This window comes from Anomalospiza imberbis, chromosome 3 (assembly GCF_031753505.1).
Source record: "Anomalospiza imberbis isolate Cuckoo-Finch-1a 21T00152 chromosome 3, ASM3175350v1, whole genome shotgun sequence".
In the NCBI taxonomy this organism is placed as follows: domain Eukaryota; kingdom Metazoa; phylum Chordata; class Aves; order Passeriformes; family Viduidae; genus Anomalospiza; species Anomalospiza imberbis.
The window spans coordinates 47,677,004-47,700,227 of NC_089683.1; the positions used below are offsets into that span (position 1 = coordinate 47,677,004).

Here is a 23,224-nt window from a genome sequence, read left to right on the forward strand (position 1 = left end):
TTACCTTGCTAGGCAATCTTGCAGTATGAGAGATCAGGCCACACATTCCATGTTGTTCAGGGCAATTTGCTGGATGCATGAAGTAAAAATGCACATTGCAGGTTATGAAATTAAATACCATATCAGGCTATGCAACAAAATATCATAGTCCACTGCACTGAGAACTAAGGGAGTGAGGCATGGTCACAGGTAGTGGCATTTACAGATTGAAGAATCCAATTCACCACAACTTGTATTGAGTTCTTCAGCTCCTAAATCATATGGAAAATCTTCCCAAACTAAAATCTCCAGGACATTTATATTTTTTTTTTTTAAGCAGAAGAAGCCTAGCAGAGAGAATAGTTAACTGTCATACTTTTATTCTGAAAAAAGTTCCTCCTCCCAGACCCTTTGCTAAGAATGTAAAATGCCTCACCCTAATGCTGAATTTGAACAACATGTTCTGATTGCATGTTGCTCTTCAATATTAAATCTACACAATCATTTTCAGTTTCTGTGTCCTCTCCTTTATATTTAATCTTCTAGAAGTTTGTTGTCAAACTTCATAATCCCTCATGTCCTGCCATAAACTGGCCATACCTGTTGCTGTAAAATTGGAACAGAATACAGGTACAAATATCTGCTTGATAGACAGGGTGGATATTCTGGAGTCTGCAGAATCAACTCCCACTGATTGGTTATTCTGGACAAGGAATTTTATTTCATCCCAGTTATCAAAATATTAATGAAATATTAATAAGTCCCTGCTAATCAAACATTCCTATTTGTTCTAGGTTTCTTAACTATTTTGAGATCACAAAATATGCATGAGCAGTTCAGATCCATATTCCAAGTCACTCTAAAAATATAAATAAAGGCAATGTGGATTTTTACAAATTTTTGTTTTTGCTTTTCTTCCTTTTATATCTGTCACATCTTTCTGCCACCTTGCCAACATAAAATATTGCTGACAGAAGTGTACCAAACAAGGGTTATAAATATGTGTAAAGACAGAAGATAACTTCTTTACAAAAAATGCAAAATGGGATTAATCTGTAAAGGGATTTGATTCATCTACCAGTAAATCGATGGAAGGCTATTAAAGACTTGTGTCTGTTTGATCTGGTGCAGTAACATCCTTTTCTGCAACTTCATTCACACAATTTCCAATATTCTATATTTAAGTATTTTTTCCAGGTAGTCAGTAACAAATAAAACAAAATATGTGCACCTTAAAGTACAACTATGTGATTTTTGTTGCAAGAAATTTCCTGTTTCACATGTGGGAAAAACTGACTTGAAGCATGGTGTTTTATTTGCACAATTAGGCAATTCTGGGACTAAATAAAATATATAATTGAAAATAAAATTTTGGATTGGAATAATATTTGAAAGACAAATCAATATTTAATTTTAGCAGTAAGGGAAAAAGAAAATAAGGTCACTAAGTGTGTTGAAACTTGACAGGGTAACAAGCAGATTAAGGTAGAAAATGCTGACACCCTTATTTTCAATACACAACTTAATAAGTACAGGTTTTGAGGTATTTTTCATTTTCATTTAAAATCAGTCTACACTACATAGGAGTGGGACAAGAAAAAGGGCAAAAAACTAAGTTTTTATTGTTGTCTTACATGAAATTCCTCAGGTATTTTTATTGAAAACTTGAATTTTCTATTTGACTAGGGAATTGCTAATTACCCACCTTAACTGCAAAGAATAAATACACAGTACTGTGCATTATATAGTGTTTTCCACAATACAATGTCTTTTCAGTAGTTCCATGAATTTCTGAAGACATTTTGGCTGTATTGACTTGGTTTGCCATGTGGATTACTGTGTCTGTGATACGGATGTTACATATGTAGCATACTGGTGCAATAGAATTAGTGAATGGGCTCTTTTCCCACTGGAAATGTAACTAAATTAGAAAGAGTGGTGTCTGTCTTTTGCATCAGATGTAGGAAAACAAATCAGGAATTTTCCCTCAGGAACAGCAACACAAAAGAGGAACTTTGTCACTACAGAGTGGTAATTATTGTATATTTTATTTACAGATAATGTATCTATTTGCAGTAGGAGTTTTTGTTTGTGTGAGAATTAAAAAGAGGCTCTTCTAGAGCAATTTTAGACTTTATTTTGGCCTTGGAATTTGTTACCTTCCCTGTAGTTTTTCTGCTTTGTGATATGTATAACAGTGGATCAGCTAAAACTCTTAACTCAAAATGATTAATGTATGATAGTTATGAATGATATAGAAAGTTGATCCAGCACTTTTTTTACCTGCATCATTATACAGATGAAAATAAGTGATATTTGATCAAATTTTTCTTTTTGCCTGTGGAGCTGCAGCATACAACACTTGGGCTCACATTAACTAAACTATAACCTGAGATAAAAGCAATTCTTTTTTTAGTGACTTTTCCATAGCTGTCATTTTTTTTAATTATACAAGCATGTTTCTTTTTATATCAGATACAAATAGAGTCAAAAAAAAAAAAAAAAAAAAAAGAAATATTGGACTGTAGGCGTCACCTGGTCAGCTTTAACTGCAATAACTTGATTTTTTTCAACTGTGGAATAATTTTATTGCCAGTAACAACATTAGTGATTATTCATGCTAAGATAAGAGCAATAATAAATCTAATGATCCATAGTGAATGATTGACAAAAAGACCACAGAGGAATTTTCCTCTTGCTTACTTATATTTCACATTACATAAATGGGCAGATATACTATAGGATTTTGGAAGCTGTTTCTGAAATGCTGAGTATGATTTATTGCCAGAGGCAAGATGCCAGACTGGATGCATCAGGGATCCTGTCTGCTAAGAAATGCTTCAGTTTCTTTCAAGAGACTGTCCATATGTGCCTTCATACCATAAGCATATGTCTGCTTCTCTGAGTTGAAGATTTCTCCACTTTAGCAGTATCCACATGGTCACTATCATGTCCTGTCTCCTACCTGACATAAACTGACTGAGGCTGCCCCTGCTTGCTCAGAGTTACGTTGTGAATGGGTTCTGAAGAGCCCCTTCAGCAATTTAGCCTCCCCTTGCAATCTAACTTTTTCCTTTTGTGATTTGTTTTTCCTGTTTTCTTTTCAGAATGCATTTGACTTCTTATATATGGAATTTACCTTGCCTCCTTTCTCTACCCACCTCCAGGCAGAAGTTTACTTTAATTTTATTCTTAGCAACAGTGTTGCAGCTTGTTCACAGTTATGAGATGTGTGTTCTTCCCTGAAGCCAGTTATGGTCCTTTTCCCAATGGACATACAAACCCAGGCCAGGCAGATGTCTGTACCTGTGATTTCTCCACATCTCTAACAAGATGGCTCTAACTGTATGCTCCATTCTTCTTTTAAAATGTGGACGTCTTACAGGCTGCCACATCTAGAAAACATCCCATAAGACACACATAAAATACACTTTGGCTATTACTGGGACTCCCCTTTTAAAAAAGCAGCAAGCAAGCAAACAGTGTGTGTGTATGTGTGTGTGTGTGGGCATGGAGATGCCAGTGATTCTCTGATCCCATTTCTTCAGACTGTTCCTATCTATTTCTGTGGTTTCAAACTATTGTCTTTAAATTGAAAAAATAAAGTTTCCAAAGACAGTGTGGATTGGATTAAAAATGGAGAAAAAGATCTCATTTATGCTTCTCAGAGTTCTTACTCAACAAGATGAAGGAAAAAGTGGCAATTTAGTCAATGTTACTTCCACTTCTGAAAGCAAGGGACAAAGGTGGCAAGGTTGTGCTTCATTGTACTGTTGAATCCTAATTGCAAATACGGCTGCTAGGTTTCTGTAACATTTGCATATGCTGTGTACATGTTCACGTCCAGGAAATGAGTTCCAGCATTTATGGTATGTTCTGTTCATCTACAAATTTATTACACAATCCTATTTTTCTTCCCAGATTGGGTTTTTTGTGCTAATAAAGAGAGGTGTCAAGGGCAGCCTAGACATATGGTAACAGCTCTCAGAGAAACTGTATTCCAACGAGACTAAGACTGGCTATTGTATATATTTTATTTTTTCTTTCACTCCTAATGTAAAACCAATATTATTATTTAGCCACTTAGTAACTGTCCAGTTAATAATCTGGAATTTTTGTCCATAACCCATCCTTATTTCTAGTTTTCTTTTTCTTCTAGTCAAATCCCCAAGTAATGCATTTTGAATAATGCATAAGCCAAATTGCACAAATATCCAAGAATATTTAGCTACAGTCCCTGGATGCATAAATTGGTTAAGTGCTGTGTTTTCAGTTTTTTAATCACAGCCAATCTTAAAGGTGAAATGACCTCTAATTTGTAACAATTCATTATGGGTGTTAAGGAGGAATGCTTATGTGATTTAATTTAGTTACTTAGTGAGAATTGGAAGTCTCTAGACAATCTTCATTTTCCTTTGGCCTTCCAAAATGCATTATACAAGGATGCTTTCCAAAAATTCATTATGGTTTTAATCCAGTTATCCCAGATCTGCACATTTCTCAGATAAAATCTTGATTCCATTAACTGGCAAAGCAGAGTCATTCTTCATGCAGTTGTTGAAATCCTTTTCACAGAACATACTGTCAATACACATTAAATGTGAATCTGTAGGAATAGGATCCCAAGCAAATGTTCCTGTGATGGCACTTTCTTTTTAAACCAGGACAGAAAGAAACAATTCACAATATTGTTTCTTCATATGCTTACAAAGGAATCTAGTGGTCAGGTTATTTTCCCATGGATTTGAAAAATCCATGTTAAATTCTCTCTGCATTTGAGAATTTGCATCTTTTATATTCCAGGTGACTGTGCAAACTATTAGAGTATATTCTGGCTTGATACCAGAACATAAAGATATTTGCAAGTTCCTACACTGCATAGAAAATAATTCTGAAGTAATTAGGGCAGGACTAAAGAGCACAAGTTGAAGCAGAACATCCTAGTTGAATAATTAGAAGAACTTGCTTGGAAGAAAGAAAAATCTCATCTCCCATCTCCATTAAAGCCAAGGTGAGGTGTCCTAAGGGCTCTTTAATATGAGCTACATAAAATATTTTGAAGCAAAGACTGGTTTATAGGATACTCCTATCAGAACTTCCACTCCTTTATAAAAGGAAGTTACTACAGATAGCAAGCATTTTTTAGAGGAGCTGGCTCTCTGCCATTTTTCCCAGTTCACACAGCATACTCCCAAAAGGAAACCAGCACACTACTGCATTGCTCAGTCACCACTCAGACAAGCCTGAAAAAGTAACCCAGCTTGGCTTATTGCAAGTTATTAATTCAAGGCAACTTCCAAAGGATAGTGAAGATAGTTTTCTGAGTCTCCGTGACCAATAGCTGGAGACATGTTCCCCCACAGCATTCCACTCCAAGACATTGACTTCAGTGTTCCTCCCACAAGATATCTATCTGCTTATGTGGGTTACAGGGCAACACCAGCTTTCTTCAGCTAAAGTTTTCTTTTAATACTGTCCCTCAACACCCTAGTACTTTTTTTTTAGATTTAGTTTCTCCACAGTTTTGCAGAAAGGTTCTTCCTTACAGAGGAAGATTACTGTAAAGTAAGGAAGCAGAAACATTTTGCTCAGACCACTTTTAGACCATTCACTCAGGTCATTATAGCTCTCACCAGGCCAGCTTCTAACATGACTTTGCTTAGTGAACATACCACAGCTGCATGTGTAGATCTGTCATTTACAAGCTGATTAGAAAGGGGTCGGGGGCAAGCAAAGCATGTCCCAGTGAAAATAAAGATATTTTTTCCTGCACCACCCACACATTTGGAATGGGGATATAGGTCATTTTTTATTTCACTCTAAGGCCAAAAAAAGTTAAAACACTTGATTGCAAGATACTGTATGTAACTGGGGAAATTAATCTAAGCCAGAGAACTCTGTTATGGCCAAGAAGAATGGAAACAGTTAAGCTAAGTGTATTTAAAGAGTGCACTTATTTCACAGTGTTGTTTCTCAAACTGTGAGATGTGCCTTTCTCAGTGAAGTGGATGGAAATACAAATGAGGCATGTGCTGTGATGAGGCACCGAGGAGATGCTAACCGGTTGTGAGTGAAGCGCAGGATAAATTAGTTGTGAGGTACTGTTTGGCAGTGTTTAAATTCAGGTGGAGCTGAGATTTTTTTTCATTCTGCCATGATCCTGCACAATAGATTTATATTCAGCAACTGCATAAGCATAATATTTTTCATTATACCAAAATATAATAGCTCTTGGAAGGGTTGTTTTTCCTAGTGTGATTTGTCTAGAGTTCGAGGAATGTTCTTCTTGGGGCCATGCAATAATTTCTTTTAAAAAATAAACAACAAAATTAAGTCTGTTGTTAACATATTATGTTAAGTGCACCCCATTTTCTCTAAAGCTCTAAGCTATGATTACCTCCAGTTCAGCTTAAGCTACAGGTACGAAACTGCTTTGAAATACTGTGTGTTGCACAGGCACAGACACAAGGGAAGTAGTGATGCATGAACCCTCATTTGCAGAAATCAAATTATTTTATCCTTTGTGATAAATAGGGGGAAGAAAAGAAGCAAAAGTATAAACTAAAAAATAATAATACCAATAAAATACCAAGTTTAAACACAAAAAACTTGAATCTAAGCACAGGATTAAGGGTTTGGCTCATGCTGACCTGTTTGAAATTTTCTTTAATAGGTGGCTTGAATCTAAGTAATCACACTAAAAAACTGGATTGCAAACCCAGATTTTGAATTGTTGAGTTTGGAAGCACATAGAGCTTTAGTTCTGATTTTGTTCTAAAGTATAAAACTAAGATCAAAAGACCAATGCACAGAGTTTGAGACAAAATGGTGATTTCCTGTCCTAAAAGTTTCATGTGGACTAAATGTAGTTTCCCTGCTAAAACATAAAGAGATGTTTTGACTCCTTTCAACCTTCATTTAAAGGTACTATTTGCCTTATTGCTCAATCACATTTCAGGGTATCAATAGTAACCTTGGGAATAGTGCAGAAAAAGTCTGTGTCTTTGCACTGATATGCATTAGAAGTTACCTGCATTTTCACCCATGCAAAGCAAGGTTCCTTCCGAACAACTAAATCTCTTGTACAACCTAATTAGTAGCAGTTCCCAAAAGTAGAGAAAAGGTGCAAAAGCCAAGGTAAGGAATATGGACAAATGCAGAATAAGAGCATGTCTTTTGTTATCCAAGTAGTGATAACTCTTTCCCGTTGTTCATTTGCCAGCGTAGAATACCAAGCATTGTTCTGTATTACTGCTTTGAAATTTCTAGAAAATGCTCAATATTAATGTGGCTTTTAAAATTTGATTTATTGCATTTATGAACTGTAGACATCTGCTTTTTTTCAAAGAGTGATATCACTTAATGGAAGAAAGACAACACTAAAGCTGCCTTAGCAATAGTGAGTGACACTTCTTTTCTAGAATACAAAAAATCCTTGAGACTAAAACAGGTCACTGAACCTTAGTCCTGGAAAAATTCAGAACTACAGGAGTTTGTATTTCTTCAGTGCCAAATAGCAGGTATTTGAAATTTCCTTAAAGGCGAATCTCTTTGTTTCTGAAAGTTGAGCTCTGCCTCCTCTCACCACACAGCCGCACAATTTACCAAGTAGCTTCATTCAAGCCAAGGTGAGGTTTCACTTTACAGACGAGTTGACAGGTTGTGCGACCAAACCAGCATTCTCTCCAAACCAAGGCCCTTGGCTGTGTGCCTGCCCTTCCCTCACACCAGCTCTGCTCCCAGCTGGCCACACTGGTGAGCTGTTCCATGAAGCACAGTCAGCAGAAAATGATCCCGCCCCTTTTCTTCTTTTTTTCTTAGTTCAATTAGGTTTAACCCTAGAAAATGGTTCATCTCTTAATGCCAGGGAGGCAGAGGAGGAGGAGAAGCAGCAGGATGGAGGGAGGCAGGGTGGGTACAAGTAAAATTCCATTCTGAAAAGCAGAATAAGGGACTGCTCACAGTAATGTAAAATAGGGCCTCTGACTTGTTTTGTTAATCTTAATTAAAAAGTCTCAATAGTGAAGTCTTCACTGAGGCTAAATACAAGAATCTATACACTCTGAAAGGATGCACACATGGACACAGGGCTGTCACACTGTTTGTGAAGAGGGACCCCACATGAAGAACTGCTAAGTGGTTCCATTTTGCAGATATAGTTAGTGAAGCTCTCCAGCCATGCTCTGTTTATGTTGTCAGCTTAAGACAGGCAGACCAAGATTTGGGATACACTGGCTGTGTGCCTGCCCTCCACCAAGGCAGGGGGCTGTAGAGGGAGACTGCAATGCCTGGCAATGCCCTCTGACAACAGTCGCCTTATCGGATAGCAAATGGCAGTCTGCTGTTAAAATACTCTCTCTTTCACTGAATAACCACTCTCTGCACATAAGGGATGTTTTCACTATTTACTAGCTAAAATACCCCAAGATATAATAACATTCTTATTCTCAGCTTCTTGAAGAGTTTATTTCTCCTGTTTGCAGTAGAAGAGATTGCTTCCTTATTTACTAAGCACTGTCATTTGAAAGAAGAATGAACACTGCTGAATATCACTGCATGGTACTGTCGGATTTAGTATGCCCACATTATACTTCTTGTTATTCTTTTTATTATTCTCCCCAATGTTGCTGAAGCACTTAAAAATCCCAGTAAAAATTATATTCAACTATTCTGACTGCTACACAAACAAGACAGTCCCTGTTCATAAGGAATTCTTCTGTAATTTCTTCTGTCTCTGCGTGTTACAATTTATTCATATGCCTACGGAGTTTCAAGTCAGTGACACTTCTAGTCTTCTATTAATATCTCAAGTCTTGCTTGAATATTTATTCAGACTTGCTTTTAATTTTCTGTGCAGAAACTGCTTTTCACAAATATTAAAGGTATTCATGTATTAATATAAATCTCTAAAATGTGTATTGTTGACACCCTGTCTGGAGAAGTGACCATGATGCAGTAGTTAGAAAGAAGAAATACTGTAGAATCAGGGAAAAAAGGCTCATTTTACAACCTTTCTGATGTGTGATGCAGACAAATCAGGAAGCACAGATTTTTCTAAAGAAAGCATGTTGTTGTTAGGCAATCTTCTGCTTTGTTTCCAAAACATGTATCTCCTCACTAATCCACAATTCTCACTAGAGAAGAGATCAGAAAAGAAAGACACTTTCCTTAATTGTTTTCTGACTATGAAAGAGCACAGTCAGTCTCATAAAATCAGAGTAAACATCTGAGAGAGGATGGGAGAGCAATTCAAATATGTTTTTATAAAATGTCCATATATGATAAACATGAGATATCTTTAATGACCATGACATATATTTTCTAAGCACAACATTCTCTAGTAATTCCTGTTTTGTTATTGGCTTTGTTGTATTTTGAGAAATCTTCTGCCTTTAACACATAGATAAAAGTCAATGGAAAATATGTTTCTCTGTAGATTTTAAAGTACTTTTTATGCAGAACTCTGTGATTTCCTGTCTATTACCTTTCTCTACAACATCAAAACATTTATAGTATATATTTTAAAGGGTGTAATATCCATCCAATAAACACTAACATTTCATTCAAAGTATACTTGTAATAATAATTTTTTACACATTTTCAGAAATGTGTAAATCAGTCTAAAATAATTATTGTCTGTATAACTGCTGCTCCTCCCCACTATATTCTGTTAAGGTTTTGTCATCGGTGTTAGTAATTGTTTTCAGAAATGCCACAGAAACCACAACTTTCAATTGCATTTGCTTGCAGACATGTAAAAGAAGCACATGTAAAAGCAATTAATAAAATTATAATGTTCACAGTGCCCTGAAAGTTAGTTCCTGCAGTTTCTCAGTTCAAGAGCCTTGGCTGACCAAAACAATGACCACAAATCAAGTAGCTCACTTCTCCCTCTGTAGAAAGTCACTTGAAAATGTCATAGAACAAGCAGCACATTTTTACGGAGTAATTATTTTCATCCTCCCTCCCCATTTATTTCTTATTCAACGTATAATTTCTCTCCAGGCACTTGGATTCAAAGCTCTTTGGTATCAAAGGACGTCTAGTTGACTTAGCAGAGCTCTGAATGGGCCTGGGCTGCTGTAAGGTGGGAACTAATAAAAACTGTGGTTTGTTCTCCCCTGGTACCCTCTCAATAAAGTTTGCCAAGCTGCATAAAAAGCAGCAGCTTTATTTTTCTGTGCAGGGAAACGAGGCTGTACTGAGTGCCACTACCAGAATTATCTACCAAAGTTCAGGGCAGGCTGGCCAACACTGAGGCAGGATTTACCTCCTAGTGTGCGATGAGAGATGAGAATTCAATGCTTTGCTTTTTTTGCTTTCCTTGTGTTAAAAAAAAAAAAGAGAAAGTTCAAGGCTTTTCACTGAATGAATTGTATTGTGAATGTTTTGGGGGATGAGGGGGGAGGTGAACTAGTCATAAGTACATTCAGTTTTACCTCCTTGAAGTAAAAAAGGCGTACTGAGAAGGAATACTGAGCACTAGCTTATCGTATTAAAATACTAGATTACTTTTCAGTAAAAAGATCATATTTCAGACAAATCGAAACATAATTTTAGCATATATTTGTTATTTTAAGTCCTACATAATGCATATTTAACAATGATATTTCTTTTTTTTGGAGCATGTTTAATTTATTTCCTTGAGATGGTACAGCTACTCACTAAAGAACACTAATTTATTTTACTCAGATGTTTTCACACATGAAGGAGACCAAGAGGACACTCTGGGTAGGAAGTGTGCATTTTAAAATGGTTTTCAAAGGAATTTTTTTTTCTTGTACTAAAAAATTGCCATTTCCTTGTTATAATTGCAAATGTAGTTCCTTTCATTCATGCAGAAAGTCCAAAAAAGGGTCAATTCTTTTCTGTGGCTCTGGAGAGCATCTCTAAATAAAATCTGATATAAATCTGTGCTTTATAAGCATTAATAGAACCAGTCACCAAATATCTGTGTATTAGAAGTGTGCAACAGCATGTGAAACAAAGTGTGCACACAACAGATCTGTGCTACCACTACAGAGAGCACAAGAACCACAGGACTGAGGTGAGGGACGACTCTGCAGTGGAGGAGTGATACGTTGCAGATGAGAAGTTGAGGACAACCTACATCTGCCTCTGCCAGGCATTTCCTTCAGTGTTTTGATGTACCTGTTAATGTGCCTGCTGTTCAGTCACTTTAAATTGAGATGTATTGCCTTGGCACCTCAGGCACCTCAGACACGCCAGAAATGAACGTGCACACATCCATTGCATGTGTACAGCAAACCTGACATGCCCAGGCAGGACTGAGATAAGCAGGGAACAACACATGTGGTGCTTTGCAGAAGCACTGGCATCTTATGTGTGTGCTGTGCAGTCAACAAGGGCACATCTGCTCCTTTCCCTACTCCCTGTTCCTTGGTCCCACACTGGCAGCAGGACTGCACTGAATGCATATGGCTTTTCCCACTCACAGGCATCTTCTGCTGATCTTCTGCTACCAAAGTCATGGACAAGTGTTCAGGAACATCAAATGCCATCCAGGCAATGTTCTGTAATGGAAAGGGGTGACATGGCTGGGGAAATTCTGATTATGGAAATAATCTTAACCTTAGAGGAATTCATCAGAGAGAAAAATGACATGTTGTACCAGCAGGAAGAACCCAAGATGGGTAGAAGCAAGCAGTCAGGAAATCAGGCACATGCTGTCAACAGAAATTCTCACTATGTTTAAAGTTAGGAAAATAACTTCTAAATTTTTCCGCACATTTTCAGACAAAGAATACATAAGTTGGATTTTTTTTTTCTTTCCTAACAAAGAATTTATATGTTAAAAGTCCCCTATGACTACTAAAATATTGGCATGTCAAGCTTTGAAAGAGGTGTTCTCTATCCCATGAAGCTTTTATATTTTTAATTTAAGGAAAAATAAACTTTCCAAAATACATCTGTATGTAATATTCTCTCTGATAAAGAGCAACTGAGAGAAAGCATCTGCTACATTTTTTTGAATCCAGGACAAAAGTTCCTCCAGTTATACTTGCTTGTTTTCTTATCTTTCAGAATAAAATTTTTTCTTCTGCCCACTATCAGTATACAAAATAATATTTATACTTGAAAGTGTGATCACAGGAAATGTTACTTAAGGATAAACACTGCTTCATGGGTAAGAGAAATTCTTACCCAAGTTCTGTTTCTATCAGACATACATTTCTATCAGCCATCTGTCCTTAGCCAAGGCTATCTGTAACCTAGTGTCACTGTTTTACAATTCTGGGGCCTGTACAGTTGATTTTTTTTTTCCTGATAAGGTTTCCATCACATTCTTCTGTTTTCCAAGCCAGTGGGAAAATCTTCCATGTGCTTTTGTACTGACTATTGGAAATATTGAAAAAAATCTTAAAAAAAAAGGGGATGACAATAAAGGACAAATGCTAATGCTTTTTCTCAGCTGATTCGAGAAATCTACTCTCATTTCTGCTACAATTTTCATGTCCTCACAGAATGGTTGATGCTGGGAGAGACCAAAGCCAGGAAATCCAGAAGGACATCTAGTAAAAGCGTAAACCTGCTCCTGCTCTGGTCAAGCACATATTAATAAATTCTCTCCTGCAAGAAAAGTCATCTCCTGCCTTATTCACTGCCTGAAAATCTTCCTTGGAAAGCAAATTAGCATCAATTTGCCTTCATCTGGAGAAATACTTTTTTGGTTATTGGTAAGCCATAGAAGAAAGTCAGTCCCTGTTCATTCTTCTTTTCCTTTTCTCTGCTTACTTGCAGTGAACATTAAATGACAAAAAAGTAAACAGCATTTATTTTAAATTACAGGCCAGCTTATAGTCACCTATAAAATTTTATTAAAGTATTAGGAAAATAATAGTTATTCTTACCATTATGACTCATCTCCACTCAATCTCAGGCACTGCAAATATGCATTGTCAGCAAGTAAAAAGTGATTATGTGAAGCCAGGTGCACTATTCAACAGGAGATCACAGACAGGTGGTAACATGGTAGAATTCCCTTTTCTGTGCTCTAGAAAAAAGTCAAAAGAAGCAAGAACCTGCAAATTGTTTCCACCTCACTGTGTCAGAGCCCACTCATTACCTCCCTGATGACATTCCATGACTTGGAGTGGAAAGGATGGGAATTTGGCAAGATCCTACAGGGTAACGCCATTTCTCCCTCAGACCATGGCTAAACTCCCTACTGTTTTCACAGGGGCTCCAGTAAGTCACTCACAGGGCTTTCGGTGTTCATCATTCCTCTGGTTTTGCAGATGAGGAACTTCAGAACGGAGAAATGGAATTAACTGACCAAAGCAATTAATGAATTGGTGCCAGACTCCAAAACTAAATCCAGATGAGCCCACGAGGCAATAAATCACAGATGATTTTGGCATGTAAAATCCCTTCCTTTTTAAATGCTGGGAATGCACTTGCCATGGGCCAAGGAAAAGATGGCTCATCTGTAATCAAAGCCATAGTACATGGAACATGCTGGAATCAGAACACCAGGCAAAACAATGTTTAGAAAATATCAGTTTTCCCAGGAATTTGTCTAATGGGTCTGAGGATTTTTTTTGTCATTGATAAACTTCCACTGTTTTTTTGACTCACCCTTTTTTACCAGCATGTTCAGTCAGATCCAATTTTTAATTTTTTTTTAATATAAGTAAAAGATAATGGAGTTCAAGACAGCACATCTCATAGATTGAAAACAGATTAATTGATTACTCTCAGGTTTTTCCCAGTGCGCTGGGTGGTTCTTTCTTTATTCCCTTCCATCCCCCTCCTCCCCTTCCTTCACTGCTGATGTTAATCAGAGAGAAAGGAAGTGGCTGTTTTCCATAGACAGTGTTGATATTTGGTGAAAAAATAAGGGATGGGGGAGTGAAAGGTGCACAGAAAACAAAACAAAAAGTTTACTGATAAATTCCTTTTTATCTTTGCCAAATGCTGCTCTAGTGTGGGAATGGATGGAGCTGGCAGTCACTCCCATTAAGCCGGAAATACCATCTTTAATAAATCCAGTTACAGGACTGGATGGACACATAAATCTCTTTGTATGTCTGTGACAGAAGTAATGAAATGTCAGAGGAGAACTTCAAGAATTTAGCAGAGATTTGAGGTCAGCCTGTTTGTTGTCTTTTTCCTTCTGTCTTTCTGACACTCAATGTAAAGCTGAAATATTTATACTTAAATGAATATTGCTAATGAAGGATATTGAGGTCATCAACATGAGAACACTGACAACAGGCTGTGTAAAAATTTTACAAGCTTTTTCAAGATTCTATATTTAATTGCACGGAGATTCCCTGTGCCTTCATTCTACCTCCCAAAGCCAACATTTTATTTGTCTGTACATAATCCACTCTTCAAATGCTGAACACCTCCAAGGCTCCAAATTCTGCTTAAATGTTCTCAGAAAATTATCATTATTACTGCATTCTAAGGTTTGTCTGTTTACTAGGAATTTTTACCAGTGTTTTAGATTAAATAAAAAATTGACTTCTGTTTCTACTAAATGTATTAAGCCCTTTCTTGGCACAGCATAATCATTTTTTGCTGTGTCTTCACAGACCATGTATTCTGCAACTTCTGATGCAACAAATTGACTCTCCATTCTGCTATCATTTGTGCTGCTGAATTGCTACCAAAAGTGCCTTTGCCATTCATATGATTGTTCCTGGTTAGCATAAAACCTAAGGTGGTTTCCACTGGTAAATGTCTATACACATGGGTTTATCTGAAACCTCTAGATCCTAAGAGATTTTTTACAATTCTTATGCCTTTCTTCAGCCACAGTACATCAGCCTTGCTCTGCTAAGACACTTGTACATGTTTTTTGTCTCCTCTGTAAGACTGTTGTGGATCCTTTCCTTAAAAGCTCCTGAGAGTTCATCAAATCCCAGACCGAGCCCATTCCTTTTTCATAAATGCAGGGATGTATGACTAGATGATAGCTACTGCTCTTCTCCCATATATCCTCATGTCAGACTTAAAGTCACCTTCTCATTTTAAAAAACTCCTATGAGCCTGAGGCACCCTGAAGTATCTCAACATAATTTTCTTTCTTTAATGTTCAAGTAATGATGGCAGCAAACTGCTGGAAGTGATAAACAGATTGTCTTCCTAGATTCTGTTATTTGGAATAACAGCATGGCACTCCCTCTCAGCAGTTCCCATTACAACCTTAGTTATCAGCAAGAGACAATGTCCCTCCCCACTTTTCTCATGTTTTTCCTTAATTTGTATTTTCTTTGGATTATTTTTGGTTTTGCTCAAGACATTTGGGATAGATTTTTAAATTAATCTATTTATTGAGTATGGAAGGATGAAAACAAAGGTAAATGCAAGTACAGTTCAAAGGATATTTTTGGTGAAAAAATATATTCTGAAAATAATCTGCTTAATCTGAAGTGATTGCTTAGTTCATTGGTATAAATCACAAATGGCTTTAAGTAATGAATAATTTTGAATCTCTTAAGTAATGTTCTAAACTCTGTCCCAAATGAATTTTCACACTATAGAGAGTCTCTAAATGTTATTTTTCAGTCAGTTGGAATCTCACTATGGTTTTCATGAAATACAGTATTATGTCACAGGTTTTCCAAAAGTGGCACTCAGTAACAATGACAATAGGAAACCCCAAAAGCTCTGACAGTAAATAATTAAACTATTATGAAGTTGTACTTTGACATGACTAATAAAAATTAATATGATGCTTCCTTTTCTGGAATGATCTTGTAGATTTTTTTTCGTCCTACCTTTTTCTTTCCTGATCAAGACAATGTGGCCAAAACAGTATAAACTGTAAGAATCAATTAGAATTCGTAGTAAAGAACAGATCACAGGAAAAAACTCATCCTTATTTTAAATGTTGTGACTGGAGAAAAAGTTGAAGTGATAGAGATGGGGAACTAAATTAGTTCTACTTGTAAATTCTTAGGCATTTTCCAGGAGTGACTTCTTGGTTTTGCAGCAAATGCCTCTGATATTTTCCAATTCAGAGTGCTCCCTTGCTGCGAGCCTTCTTGCTATGAGGCCACCTGGGATCAAAGCTACTTTCCCCCTCCTGTGGTCTCAACTAGCTCCATTAACTCTAATTACAAACACTTCTGTTATACCAAACAGATTATATGGCTTCCAAGGAGCGAGCTACATGGAGAAAGTCCACGTGGTACTACTGTTGGTTCCTTCTTCACATTATTGCTTGCCATACATTAACCTCGTTCATGGTTAGCTCAGAGCTAGAACCACTTCATTTTTACTTTGTGTAATTAAAGAGAAGTTTAAATTGTTTCTTGAAGTTCATCATTCTGGTAATTAATGAACTGGACCAAACAAAGATTTTATAGGATTTAATTTTTTGTAAGTACTGAGAGTCCCAGAAAGGGCTTATATTGTATACCAATGCCACTAACACTTTTCCTTAATGCAGAAAGACATGAAACAAGTGTGTGTCATAATATATATATATATACACACATATACATATGCTACATATATATATGTAGCACACAGACATACACGCATTGCTTGGTCTCTCAGCTTGTTTCTTGACATCAACATTTTTCAAACTGTTCTTTAAATCTCCAGTAAACTGGAAGGTGGAGAAAACCATCTTTTTATTTTAACAAGGATCTCACATTAAATGATAGTGTGGTTACATGTCCTACCTGACAGGGGTTATTTATAGAACCCATATAATTTATTTATATTCCTTTTCCAGGATAAATATAGGTGGCCTGTCCACCTTCGTCAAAATTGGTAGAATTTTGTCCCAATTAGATGATATGTCATGATATAATTCCATTGTCGTGCCCACACACCATTCACACATGGTGTTAACTGGCTTGTGGCCCTATGCCCAAGGTACTCACTGAAACTTGATTGTGAATTAAGAGTAATACAGTTGTGGATTTACACATTAATGGGCACAGGTGATTATTCCCTTCTAGGGACTGTGGTAAGGAAAGCCTAACACTTTCCAGAGATGCAGAACCAAACATACACTACAGCAGAAAGAGTCCAGTCCCAGTCCCTGCTACTCCAAGAGATAAAATAAATTTTCTGGTAATTAAACATCCTTGATGAACTGTCTATCCACAGCTACCTATGGAAACAGTGTCATAGTTTCTCCAGAATGTTATACTACTGTATTTTCTTACTGTCAAGAAGCCCATTCTTGCTTATCCCTGCCCTCAGTATCTGCCACTCACTTGCTTTTGCCTAAAAGCCCATGGAAGCATCCAGCGTCTTTTTTTTAGCTCTGAGATCAAGAAATCTTTGGGACACTTTTGCTGATATGCACAGCCAGCTGAAGAAATCCAAAAAAGAAACTATGCAACAGGAAAATTGAAATGGAACACCCCTGACTTCAGCCACCCACAAGTTTTACATCTAATTTAATTACTTATGCTCCACCCATAGTCAGTGCAAAAATACAAGCACTCCTGGAATAGATCATCTCAACTACCTTAGACATCAATTTTAAATTAATATAAACTGTTTTGTAAATGTCTCTTTAGCGTCAGATTTTATGTTTTTGAAACATAGGTGATTATAGAAAGAACTACATCATAATTTCTTGAAAGTAGTTTTTTTCCAAATTTCACCCAACAGAATTCCTGTCTTTCCATAATTTTGTTGGTGAGTTTTTCCTCCTCTGACTACAGGAATCATTTGCCCCAAAATAAATCTTGAAACTTACAATTGTCATAGATTCCTAAATTTTGAGATGGAAAAAATGCCTATTGTGCTAATTTGTAGTCTACAACATCATGGTTGACAAGACAAGAAATCCTCATTGCTGCCATTTCTCTAAAAATTAGGAGAAATGTTTTTTACTTGTAAGTAGCTCAAACTTCTACCACAGCAGGAGATGGATCTCAGTAGTTATTTGTGAAAACAGGTGCCTAAATTCAAATTAATCACGATGGACTCTTAAGGAGTCAAAGCTGTACCAAAGCAATTAGAGAGTTCAAGATGTGATCCAGCCTTGCTGGGTGTCTTAAACCAGTGACCTATTTGCTAAGAAAAAGCAACCATCAGAGATTGTTTTACCAATTAAGTGCCTCAGGAGAAATAAAATATGTTATTATTATCCTTTCAGGAAATAAAAAATATGCAAATGCACTTTTTAAAATTTCATCCTGTATCTACTTTTAAATCTAAAGATGCGAAATGTTTTATTTACTGTTATTCTTACTCTGACAAATTCTGGCTGCTGAAGTTTGTCTGAGAAAAAACAGTGTTAAACTTACATCCAGATCGTAGCCTGGCTTCTAGCCATACAGGAAAATTGAGAGTCATAAACTGTCCCCTTATTCTCTAGGCATCTCAGCTTTAAGCTCAAGAGATATAATTTCCAGAGAGCAAATACTTCCCATCTGTGTGTTTGCCAGGACTGAGACTGATGGGATAAATAATCCCATCCTCTCTCCCAGTTCTTCCAGAAGAGATCAACCAACGTGTGTGTGCTGACTCAGCCAAGAGATGATGTTTGAAACACAGCTGGTGTCAGATACTTCCCCACTAATAGTAAAGAGCTCACTAAGAGGAAACCAGTCTGTCTCTGGGGTTGCTATGAGGAAAGTGTGATTGAATGCATTCTCCTTATATTTCAGGGTTTAACTTTTAGCACTAGAGTTTATTGCAGTTGTTCTCTGTCTTCACATGTTCAAGAGTTTTACCTGTTTCCATGCAGAGGATTTACCCTGAAGTCTACTTTCAGCATTTAATACTCCTGTTTATACAAGGAAGCTAATTTGTGAAGGACATAGTGTAAGATGCAGGAACAAGGCAGTCAAGCTGAATTTGACCAGAAGTTTTTTCATCCTGCTGCTCAGTTTTAGCAATGGCCAGGCATAGGTAGCAAGGGAAGGAGAAAGGAAAGTTTAGGTTTTTAGTCCTGGCTTATTCTCCAAGTAGATTGGATTATTCTCTAGTAGATTGATTTATGGACTTCCTAAGATAGGAATAGCAGTGTCTCACAAATTGCACTGTAATTCCCTACCATCATCTTGTTTACCCTGCTTTTTGATATATATAACATTCTCACAGTGTTGGTGCCTCATGGCAATGAGTTTCACTGCTCCGCAACTGCTGTATAAGGAATTGCCTTTTCATCTGTACTTTGAACTTGCCAGCTGCTATGTGATGGCCACCAATTTATAAAGCAGAGAGGACAAATAAAAATTGATCCCCGTTCACCCTTTCAGTGCCCTTCATGTTTCCATAGGCCTGTGCTGTATTCATGCCCTAACTAGTTCTCTCTGCATTGAAGAGCTTATTTACTCATTCCCTGTAGAGAAAGCATTGCCCACCCTTAGTGACCTTCTCTGTATTTTTCTAAGGGTCTTTCCCAGGGAGTAATTCAGAACACTAAAATTAATCCTTGCTCTGAAGCACTCCCTGGTGGGAGCTTCTCTCTTTCTCCATTGACAACATAAAAGGCTTAAGGAAACCAAGGGCCTTCACTTACGCACCTGAGTTAAACTCAGGGAAAACTCTGCACCACTCTTTCACTTCTTATTTACAAGAATTAAACACAACAGCTTGATTTTTTTAAAGAACAGAAATATAATTCTTGTCCTGTGTAAGAAATAACTTAAGGTAAAATTGCAATATATGTCTTACGCAAAGAAATAAAACCACTGCATCTTAGGGGAAAGTGTTTGCAGAACTTTCACAACATTTTTTTCCCATTTACTGTTTGTCCACAGGCTGGATAGCTTGTGAATTCCTCCCAAAATGAACTGCACAATGGTTGCAGTTAGTAATAAAAGGGCTTTTTCTAAGCCTACTTGCATGAAGTGTTTGATGTCAAGAGCTGCAATTAAGCCTATTTATTTGATTGTGTCCTAAGTAGGCAAAGTTGTTAATGTTTTAGCTGAATTATTGCCAGCATTTATGTATTGATTTTTAATACACAAAAATGAGAGTCAAATATGATAAACTAGTAGACTAATAATGCATTAAAGTTTCTCTTTTCTGCCCTATATCATGCTTCTTGCTCAGTATTCCCAAAATTAATCTCAAAAATTTCCTTGACAATTAAAATATATAAAAGGGTGAAAAATTATATATGCATGTAATTATACAGTAATTATACACATCTAACACTGATGATGAGGCTTGTATAAACCTTGGCCAAATATCACCTCCATCCTCCTTTTCCCCCCTCATGCAAACTCCCATTGTGTTTGCATTCACTTTATAATTTGAGTATGACTTGATCTTTCTGCATGTGCTGTGCTAGTGAACATTAATTTTACTCCAAAGAAAGAGCTGCCATCATTTTTCATTTAGATAGGAATAAAGAATATTCTATTTTGTAGCAATCATCTTGGTATATTGTGTCTGTCTGAAATGTTTCCAGAAAGCACCAGATAAATGGTGTGATATTTGAAAAGCAGGGCACCATGTATTTTGGATAGTGTCTAGGAAAGTCTGCAGGATGTCCCAGACTGGCTCTGTGAGGTCTGGGATGGCCTTTCTGACAGAATAGATCAGTTACTTATCCAACAGGAAGCCACTTGTTTCTCCCTCTCATTTTTGAAGGAAGAATGGAAGCAGTATGGTAGCAGGAATAGTAACTCCACATTCCAGGTGATAGGGGGCTTGATGCAGCAAGGAGCTGCAGCAAGATCTTGGCTTGGAACACATGAGCAACTCCATGGCTAGTGTTCAGGTACCTTGCTAAATGCCCAAGGATGCTGCTAGCTGATCAAGAAGGATTTATGGGATTAGGAAGAAAAGAAGTACCCTTTTACCAAATGGGAAGCAGGCTCTCTGGACTAATGGAGATCTACCTGTAGATAATTTGGCTTCTCCTTGTTCTTACTGAAGCACAGGAGACAAGTTTTTTCTCCTCATATTATTCCCTGCAGTTTCTGAGTTTGTAATGAGTGAGGCAAGGGTATGCTTCATGCTGCAGTTTGTTTTACCCATTCATAATCTGGCAGCCGCAGGGATAGCAAAAGAACATAATCATGAACTAGAACGTTTTTAGAATTTTTTCCATCTTTCTAATTCAGGGCTATATTTTTATTCTGAGTCTGGGAGGAGATTTTTCTCAGAATCATAATTAATAGACTACTTTTGCTTTCCATCCATTTTGTTGTGGAGAAAGGTGGTGTTTAAGTCTGTTTAATGCATTAGTTTAAATGGCAGTTGAAGTTTTATTTGAAATCCCTAAAACGATGAAGACCTTTTGAGCATAACACTTGAAAATTTCATTACATGGTAACAGTGGATAGCTCTAAAGACCATTCAGTTCAAAACCTTCCTTCTCCTTTCATCTACTTCCTTTTCTGCAGAGAGGAAAGAAATGTTCCTAGACAGCAGAATTTTACATGAGAGCTGTTTCATTAGTAGTCTGAGTCTAATTCTTCCATCATTTATTAGGTTTAATAATTTTGTGGCCTCTGTAAATATACTATGACAAGTCTGTCTGACCAAGTCTAGAAATGGGAAAATCTTCACTGACTGTTGAGAGATTCTTTGTGCCTCAAGTGATTAAACTTTTCACTTTCAATTGTCTAAAGACTGTTAGGATGAATTGATTGCTTTTCTTTTTTCCCCTAGGTGTGCAGATCAACATATCTGTTAATGATCAGAAAATATGTAATTTCACTGAAAATAGCTGCCAAATATAATCCAATGTGACCATAAATTATATAATATTATGACAAATAAATAAGAACTGTGACATCATCAAGAAAATTATTGAAACATTAGAAAGTTCCTAGAAACATTTGGAATTGTTTTGCATTTACTCAGTGAAATATTTATAAAGTAAAAGCTTTGTCCTGCATTAATTTAACACATCAAAATTCAAGGATCTATCTCATGAGTTTGATCAAATGATCATATTCATTGTTCATAATTAATTTCCCAGAAAAGGTAGGAGTCTTAATCACTGTTATTCCTTATGTAAGTTCTGGAACAGCTGGGAAAGCATTGCTCATGGACTGATTCTGCAAGGCAGGTATTTCATCTGGTTCCAATTCCTGTTACGCAACACCCAAGGGCTATCAAATATGGCCCATTTTGGCCTCCCTGAGTGTTTGGCCAATTACAGTATGATGATAGCCAGCTCTAGAGAAGCCACTTTGCATTGCATATTCCTGCTCTAAATATGAAGTCACTCCTATCTTAGTTAACCAAATCAGCAGCTGGATGAAGAGTAGCTGGGTAATTGGTACAAACTCTTCTCCAGTGTCCTCTGCCATGAAGGGTCATTGCCCTCAGACTGTTAAGCTGATTCTCAACATTTGTAATTTTGTTTTATTTTGGTTCTACCTTTGGAAGTTCAAATAGTCCTGTGGGGGAAAAAAGAAAAAAAAAAAGCAGAACAGCAGCATCACACAGCAACCTATCACCCTAATATTGTTTCAGTCACAGAGCAGAAGCCTCTAAGAATGCTGGATATTCACAACTGGTTACCTCAATATTTTTGGCTCTGGGAAAATGTTTCTTGACCCAGCTTGTACACAGGCAGACAGACTCACACACATACACACATACACTGAATTATTTGGAACATTTTTGTGATGCCAGTGAAATCTCCATAGGCCTTTCATAGGCTTTGAAATCTCCTGTTCTGCAAGCTACAAGTGCTTGCAAATCTTCTTTCTGATTCAAATTAAGAGCTAATTTCTTCAACCTTATTGCTCAACAATAAATTGTTCACAGGAAACAACAGATACCCAGACTACATACCAATCAAGTTGTTTCTTCTGAGACAAAGTGGGAAATAAAAAAAATAGAAGCATGTGAAATATTCTACTGTGAGAGTGCTGGAGGCAGCATAAGAAAGTAAAAAGACATACTTTTGAATGTAATTGCATTTAGCAACATCTACAGTGCCCTGCATCTTCACATGTATTGCTGTCACTTTGAAAATTGTGATTTAAACGTTTCTCACATCTGTCTAATTTTATGATCTGTGTATAACTGGGTTTTCATGAATTTCATTAACTTCTTGGCTCCTGTTTCTGTAAATAAAAGGTCTCAGGAATTATACTGAGAAACTACATTAGGTAAACATTCTTTCCACTGTATTCAACACTTTTGTGGTTGGAAAATATTTTTTTCTTAGGAGAAAAAGACCTTTTTTAAAAAAAATTATATCTCTCATTCAAATACATATTTTCTTGCAGGAAAATGAAATTTGATTTTGAGGAAAAATTATTTTACATTTCATTTTACATCATTTACATTTTGCATCAATGTCCTGTTGGAATTTTGGATAGCA

The 23,224-nt window shown here is 36.7% G+C and overlaps 1 long non-coding RNA gene across 1 annotated transcript in view; it reads left to right on the forward strand.

The window, feature by feature from the left end:
- LOC137469898 (uncharacterized) overlaps nt 1-23,224 on the forward strand; it is a 35,268-nt gene that overhangs the window by 454 nt on the left and 11,590 nt on the right. The gene's annotated exons all lie outside the window — the stretch shown is intronic.